Here is a 7073-nt window from a genome sequence, read left to right on the forward strand (position 1 = left end):
TTCTCAGAGTGGGTGTCTCTTGTGTGTGCTTTCACAGTGTGGGTGTCTCTTGTGCGTGCTTTCACAGTGTGGGTGTCTCTTGTGCACGCTTTCACAGTGTGGGTGTCTCTTGTGCGCGCTTTCACAGTGTGGGTGTCTCTTGTGCGCGCTTTCACAGTGTGGGTGTCTCTTGTGCGCGCTTTCGCAGTGTGGGTGTCTCTTGTGTGCGCTTTCTCAGTGTGGGTGTCTCTTGTGCACGCTTTCGCAGTGTGGGTGTCTCTTGTGTGCGCTTTCACAGTGTGGGTGTCTCTTGTGCGCGCTTTCGCAGTGTGGGTGTCTCTTGTGCGCGCTTTCGCAGTGTGGGTGTCTCTTGTGCACGCTTTCGCATGTGGGAAGCATTTGTACATTCACTCACTCTGCCAAAACAGTTAGTCACTCACCTTTCTAGATAACATGAAATAGTCTAACCAGGTCTTGTCTCTTGAAGTCCCCTAACTTCTTTCACCAATTAGCTACAGCCAGGCTGTTGTGCAACTTGGCAAAATGGGTTTGACATTGGATAGCCTATCTCTGGGGCTAGTTAGGGACCATCATTAAATTACAATATGTAAATGGGAATATGTAAATGTTTTAATGTTGCACATCTTGTAGCTGTATATGCATTTCTACAATTTATAGTTGGTTTGAGATTTTAAAAAATTGTCACATTGTGTAATTTTCTGATGGTCCCTAACTAGCCCCATATAGATATCGAATGTCAAACAAAATGTACCATAGTTACGATCGGATCGAGAGCTCCATAGTTAGGATCGGATCGGGTGCAGTTGAGCTTCGAATGGATTATTTGTGGGCATGAGGGCAGGTTTGAAATTAACACTTCATTCCAGGATATGCCATATCTTCCTATCATCTTGCAAATTTCACTTTTGGATGAGAGCGAGACTGACTTTATGACCAAAATGATCCTATTTACACATAGTAAATTGTGACAATAGAATACATGCTTCTGACTCTTATCGATGCCACATAAGCTGTTTTCAAAGTGAGAAGTTACTTATAAGGGGCAGTCGCTCTTTAACTGCCACCATGGTAGTCATGGTGACACTTCTCATTTGACTGGTACTCTGGAAGTAAAAACTCTAGTGCTCCTATAGTCTAGAATCACAACCGTGTCCCAGATGGCACCCTATTCCTTGTATTCCCTATATAGGGCACTACTTTCTATGGACCCTGATCAAAAGTTGTCACACCCTGATCTGTCTCCACCCCCCCCACCCCCCACCAGGTGTGTCCAATTTTCCCAATTATCCTCTGTGTATTTATACCTGCGTTTTCTGTTTGTCTGTTGCCAGTTCGTCTTGTTTTGTCAGGTCTTACCAGAGTGTTTCTCGTGTTTGTGGTCTAGTCTTTCTGGTTCTGACCTTTCTGCCTGTCCCTGATTGACTCTGCCTTGGGTTACGAACCTCTGCCTGTCCCTGGTTGACTCTGCCTTGGGTTATGAACCTCTGCCTGTCCCTGATGGACTCTGCCTTGGGTTACGAACCTCTGCCTGTCCCTGATTGACTCTGCCTTGGGTTACGAACCTCTGCCTGTCCCTGATTGACTCTGCCTTGGGTTACGAACCTCTGCCTGTCCCTGATTGACTCTGCCTTGGGTTACGAACCTCTGCCTGTCCCTGATTGACTCTGCCTTGGGTTACGAACCTCTGCCTGTCCCTGATTGACTCTGCCTTGGGTTACGAACCTCTGCCTGTCCCTGATTGACTCTGCCTTGGGTTACGAACCTCTGCCTGTCCCTGATTGACTCTGCCTTGGGTTACGAACCTCTGCCTGTCCCTGATGGACTCTGCCTTGGGTTACGAACCTCTGCCTGTCCCTGATTGACTCTGCCTTGGGTTACGAACCTCTGCCTGTCCCTGATTGACTCTGCCTTGGGTTACGAACCTCTGCCTGTCCCTGATTGACTCTGCCTTGGGTTACGAACCTCTGCCTGTCCCTGATTGACTCTGCCTTGGGTTACGAACCTCTGCCTGTCCCTGATTGACTCTGCCTTGGGTTACGAACCTCTGCCTGTCCCTGATTGACTCTGCCTTGGGTTACGAACCTTTAACTGCCCTTTAACTGCCCCTGTGTTATAATAACTATTCTGACAACCAAACTATCTGCCTCCTGCATCATGGTCATATCCTGAGTCATGAGAAAAGTAGTGCACTACATTAGAATTAGATGGTTCATGTTGTGAGCTGTGTACAACAACTCTGGAGGCAAGAGTAATAATCCAACAACAAGCTGTTGTTTCAGGATGAATCACAACCCAAATAGCAAAGGTGTGATAGATGAAGGAACGAAAGTACTAAAGCTGTTACTGGGGAAAATGGTAGAATGGTGAAATGTCTCACCACTAACCCAACTTATACACTGAGTGTACAAAACATTAAGAACACCTGCTATTTCCATGACATAGACAGACCAGGTGAATCGAGGTGAAAGCTATGATCCCTTATTGATGTCATTTGTTACATCTACTTCAATCAAATCAAAATCAAATCAAATTGTATTGGTCACATACACGTGTTTAGCAGATGTTAATGTGAGAGTAGTGAAATGCTTGTGCTTCTAGTTCCGACAGTGCAGTAATATCTAACAAGTAATCTAACAATTTCACAACAGCTAACTTGTACACACAAGTGTAAAGGAATGATTAAGAATATGTACATATAAATGCATGGATGAGCGATGGCCGAACGGCATAGGCAAGATGCAGTAGATGGTATAGGGTACAGTATATACATATGAGATGAGTAGGGTATGTAAACATTATATTAAGTGTTTAAGTGATTAGTGATACATTTATTCCATCCAATTATTAATTATTAAAGTGGCTAGAGATTTGAGTCAGTATGTTGGCAGCAGCCACTCAATGTTAGTGATGGCTGTTTAACAGTCTGATGGCCTTGAGATAGAAGCTGTTTTTCAGTCTCTCGGTCCCAGCTTTGATGCAACTGTACTGACCTCGCCTTCTGGATGATAGAGGGGTGAACAGGCAGTGGCTCTGGTGGTTGTTGTCCTTGATGATCTTTTTGGCCTTCCTGTGACATCGGGTGGTGTAGGTGTCCTGGAGGGCAGGGAGTTTGCCCCCGGTGATGCGTTGTGCAGACCTCACTACCCTCTGGAGAGCCTTATGGTTGTGGGTGGAGCAGTTGCCTTACCAGGCGGTGATACAGCCCAACAAGATGCTCTCGATTGTGCATCTGTAAAAGTTTGTGAGTGTTTTTGGTGACAAGCCAAATTTCTTCAGCCTCCTGAGATTGAAGAGGCGATGTTGCGCCTTCTTCACAACGCTGTCTGTGTGGGTGGACCAATTCAGTTTGTCCGTGATGTGTACGCCGAGGAACTTAAAACTTTCCACCTTCTCCACTACTGTCCCATCGATGTGGATATGGGGCGCTCCCTCTGCTCTTTCCTGAAGTCCACGATCATCTCCTTTGTTTTGTTGACGTTGAGTGTGAGGTTATTTTCCTGACACCACACTCTGAGGGCTCTCACCTTCTCCCTGTAGGCCGTCTCGTCGTTACTGGTAATCAAGCCTACCACTGTAGTGTCGTCTGCAAACTTGATGATTGAGTTGGAGGCGTGCATGGCCACGCAGTCATGGGTGAACAGGGAGTACAGGAGAGGGCTGAGAAAGCACTGGGGCCCCAGTGTTGAGGATCAGCGGGGTGGAGATGTTGTTTCCTACCCTCACACCCTGGGGGTGTCTCGTCAGAAAGTCCAGGACCCAGTTGCACAGGGCGGGGTCGAGACCCAGGGTCTCGAGCTTGATGACGAGTTTGGAGGGTACTATGGTGTTAAATGCTGAGCTGTAGTCGATGAACAGCATTCTCACATAGGTATTCCTTTTTGTCCAGATGGGTTAGGGCAGTGTGCAGTGTGGTTGCGATTGCATCGTCTGTGGACCTATTGGGGCGGTAAGCAAATTGGAGTGGGTGTAGGGTGTCAGGTAGGGTGGAGGTGATATGGTCCTTGACTCAAAGCACTTCATGATGACGGAAGTGAGTGCCACGGGGCGGTAGTCATTTAGCTCAGTTACCTTAGCTTTCTTGGGAACAGGAACAATGGTGTCCCTCTTGAAGCATGTGGGAACAGCAGACTGGGATAGGGATTGATTGAATATGTCCGTAAACACACCAGACAGCTGGTCTGCGCATGCTCTGAGGACGCAGCTAGGGATGACTTCTGGGCCGGCAGCCTTGCGAGGGTTAACACGTTTAAATGTTTTACTCACGTTGGCTGTGGTGAAGGAGAGCCCGCAGGTTTTGGTAGCGGGCCGTGTCAGTGGCACTGTATTGTCCTCAAAGCGGGCAAAGAAGTTGTTTATTTTGCCTGGGAGCAAGACATCGGTGACCGCAACGGGGCTGGTTTTCATTTTGTAATCCGTGATTGACTGTAGACCCTGCCACATACTCTCGTATCTGAGCCGTTGAATTGCGACTCTACTTTGTCTCTATACTGACGCTTAGCTTGTTTGATTAAAGAATCATTTTTTAAGCCATGAGACAATTGAGACATGGATTGTGTATGTGTGCCATTCAGAGGGTGAATTGGCAAGGCCAAATATTTAAGTGACTTTGAACATGGTATGGAAGTAGGTGCCAGGCGCACCGGTTTGTGTCAAGAACTGCAACGCTGCTGAGGTTTTCGAGCTCACCCGTTTCCCGGGTGTATCTAGAATGGTCCACCACCCAAAGGACATCCAGCCAACTTAACACAACTGTGGGAAGCATTGGAGTCAACATGGGCCAGCATCCCTGTGGAACGCTTTCAACACCTTGTAGAGTCCATGCCCTGACAGACTGAGGCTGTTCTGAGGGCAAAAGGGGATGCATGTAATTATTAGGAAGATGTTCCTAATGTTTTGTGCACTCAGTGTATACTGTAGACCCATACTGGATAATATACAGAAATGCAGATGAGTGTTTTAAGTGGAAATCTCATATAAGGTTTATATTGTGTGTAGAGTGAGGTGGTGTGTGGTGCAACACACATCTGTTTGGATTACTTGCTAAGAAGCCTACTGTTCTACCATCAATGTCTATTGCCATCCTATGTGCTATGGCATTGTTCTAGTGCCAACTGCGCTGTTGAGTAAGAAAGAGCTTGAGGCCCCCTGAACTCCACAACTCAGCAAGATTACAACAGAAGGTCGATTAAGGCTCAGAGGCTGTGCTTTTTAACTTAACTGTTTTATGGCAGGATATTAAAAAAAAATCCCCTCAGTAAAACAGACATTAACAGGGAAAACACAATACCATTGAAAAGAAAGGAAGTTTATTTTCTTTCCTCCAGCGTCCCACAGAATTCTTTAAGATGGTATCCGAGTCACGGAATTCACATAAAAGAAGGTGACCTGGCCAATTCTAAAGGTTCTGTAATAAACACACACACACACACACACACACACACACACACACACACACACACACACACACACACACACACACACACACACACACACACACACACACACACACACACACACACACACACACACACACACACCTTTTCCAGCATCTCATCATTTATTTTTGCTGTAAATCATTTTGGAGTTGTTAGTGAAGTTCATACAGTAAGTGTTGAATGTCACTCAGAGTTTCATACAGTATGTGTTGCATGTCACTCAGAGTTTCATATAGTGTGTTGCATGTCACTCAGAGTTTCATATAGTAAGTGTTGCATGTCACTCAGAGTTTCATATAGTGTGTTGCATGTCACTCAGAGTTTCATATAGTGTGTTGCATGTCACTCAGAGTTTCATATAGTAAGTGTTGCATGTCACTCAGAGTTTCATATAGTGTGTTGCATGTCACTCAGAGTTTCATATAGTGTGTTGCATGTCACTCAGAGTTTCATACAGTGTGTTGCATGTCACTCAGAGTTTCATATAGTGTGTTGCATGTCACTCAGAGTTTCATACAGTGTGTTGCATGTCACTCAGAGTTTCATATAGTGTGTTGCATGTCACTCAGAGTTTCATGCAGTGTGTTGCATGTCACTCAGAGTTTCATGCAGTGTGTTGCATGTCACTCAGAGTTTCATGCAGTGTGTTGCATGTCACTCAGAGTTTCATATAGTATGTGTTGCATGTCACTCAGAGTTTCATACAGTATGTGTTGCATGTCACTCAGAGTTTCATATAGTGTGTTGCATGTCACTCAGAGTTTCATATAGTGTGTTGTATGTCACTCAGAGTTTCATACAGTGTGTTGCATGTCACTCAGAGTTTCATATAGTGTGTTGCATGTCACTCAGAGTTTAATATAGTGTGTTGCATGTCACTCAGAGTTTCATACAGTGTGTTGCATGTCACTCAGAGTTTCATATAGTGTGTTGCATGTCACTCAGAGTTTCATACAGTATGTGTTGCATGTAACTCAGAGTTTCATATAGTGTGTTGCATGTCACTCAGAGTTTCATATAGTGTGTTGCATGTCACTCAGAGTTTCCAGGCTCTGTAGTTGTAGTGTCTGGTAACTGAAGTGCTGCTGTGATGTCACAGTGTGTTGCATGTCACTCAGAGTTTCATACAGTGTGTTGCATGTCACTCAGAGTTTCATACAGTATGTGTTGCATGTCACTCAAAGTTTCATATAGTGTGTTGCATGTCACTCAGAGTTTCATACAGTGTGTTGCATGTCACTCAGAGTTTCATACAGTGTGTTGCATGTCACTCAGAGTTTCATACAGTGTGTTGCATGTCACTCAGAGTTTCATACAGTGTGTTGCATGTCACTCAGAGTTTCATACAGTGTGTTGCATGTCACTCAGAGTTTCATATAGTGTGTTGCATGTCACTCAGAGTTTCATGCAGTGTGTTGCATGTCACTCAGAGTTTCATGCAGTGTGTTGCATGTCACTCAGAGTTTCATACAGTATGTGTTGCATGTCACTCAGAGTTTCATATAGTGTGTTGCATGTCACTCAGAGTTTCATATAGTGTGTTGTATGTCACTCAGAGTTTCATACAGTGTGTTGCATGTCACTCAGAGTTTCATATAGTGTGTTGCATGTCACTCAGAGTTTAATATAGTGTGTTGC

Source organism: Oncorhynchus nerka, linkage group LG12 (genome assembly GCF_034236695.1).
Source record: "Oncorhynchus nerka isolate Pitt River linkage group LG12, Oner_Uvic_2.0, whole genome shotgun sequence".
Taxonomy (NCBI): domain Eukaryota; kingdom Metazoa; phylum Chordata; class Actinopteri; order Salmoniformes; family Salmonidae; genus Oncorhynchus; species Oncorhynchus nerka.